Genomic DNA, 1563 nt, shown 5'->3' with positions numbered 1-1563 from the left:
GTAACGCAGGAGGGAGGAAAGGCTGAGTGACATAATTTGACACACATTTGCTGAATAGTTTCACCCAGAATTGGTTTTTCCCCCTACCTACAGTCACAAAATGGTGGCTTATAGGAGGCACTGCTCATCTCATAGCTGGTTTTTAGTCCAGTGAGGAGAGCACTCTCCTGGGATCTGAGATGCCCAGGTTCTAATCCCTGCTCTTGTGCAAGGATTTGAACATAGATGAGTGCCCTAACCACCAGGCTATATTGATTTTCATGCTCACCTTTTGACCTAATAACTAGTCAGGTAGTTTATACACAGTTCAACAGGCGAGACTGAAAGGTGCTCCCTTCAGAATACACTTTGGACTGGTAATTGGGGCTTTAACTTAGGAGTAGGGGGTTCAAACCTAGGTCTCCCACATTCCAGCTGAGTACCACTTCCTTCTCCAGCCATCTTGTGAATCTGGTCCTTTAAAAATGGCCCAGGAATAAAACATTTGGGGTTGAACTATGGGCTGGTCTACACTGGGGGGTGAGTATCGATCTAAGATACACAACTTCAGCTATGAGAACAGCGTAGCTGAAGTCGAAGTATCTTAGATCGATTTACCTTGGGTCCTCACAGCGCGAGATCGACGTCCGCAGCTCCTCATGTCGACTCTGCTACCGCCGCTCGCTCCGGTGGAGTTCCGGAGTCAACGGGAGCATGTTCGGGGATTGACATACCGTGTCTAAATGAGACGCAAAATATCGATCCCCGAAAAATTGATTGCTACCTGCTGATATGGCGGGTAGTCTGGATATATGTGTTTTGTTTGACCCTAAAATGGATTCTTTTGATTTGCCAAAGTTTTTTGGAATTTTTTGTTTATTTGGTTTGACCTAAACTGAGAATTATTATTAATTATTATTATTTTATTATCTGGAACTGCCAGCAAACAAAAAAAATCAGTTATTTGCCTAGTTTTAATTCCTAGACAGGGTGACAGTTTGAGAAGTCAGCAACAGCAGAGGCAACACCAGACATGTCATATTTTGTATGATCTGATCTGGATTTCAAATGAGTTTTATTACAGTTTTTACTTAAATTAGAAACAAAATGATTATATAGCCTGATTTATCATTCATAGTCTCAGGCCAAATGTAAACACAGAACTAAACATAAGACCAAGGAAAGGTGTAGAGAGACACTAAAAACGGAAGAATAAAAAGAGAAACCCCAGCATAATAGTCAAAAACTGAGCAGAGAGAATGCAGACACAGATACCTCTAGGCAGTTACAGGAGCAGCAATATTTCAGTTAAATTTATTTGAGAGATTGAAACCACAATCTGAAAATTGGGACAACCACTTTGTTTGTTTGTTTCTCCAGAACAACCAGACTTTAAATCTTTATTCACAAACAGCAAAGAGATCAGATTTTTTTTCTTTCAGCCTCTGATCCAGCATCTCCACACCCTCACTGAGAGATGTGCTTGGGTATCTTACTTTAGTGGAGTGACTTCTTAGATGGTGAAGCTATGGAGCAGCCCCCAAGTGGCTACCCTTGTAAGTTACGCCCCAGCCCTCTATCCTC

This window comes from Gopherus evgoodei, chromosome 1 (genome assembly GCF_007399415.2).
Source record: "Gopherus evgoodei ecotype Sinaloan lineage chromosome 1, rGopEvg1_v1.p, whole genome shotgun sequence".
Lineage (NCBI taxonomy): Eukaryota > Metazoa > Chordata > Testudines > Testudinidae > Gopherus > Gopherus evgoodei.
The sequence above is the reverse complement of the archived record's forward strand: the minus strand, read 5'-3'. Positions refer to the sequence as shown.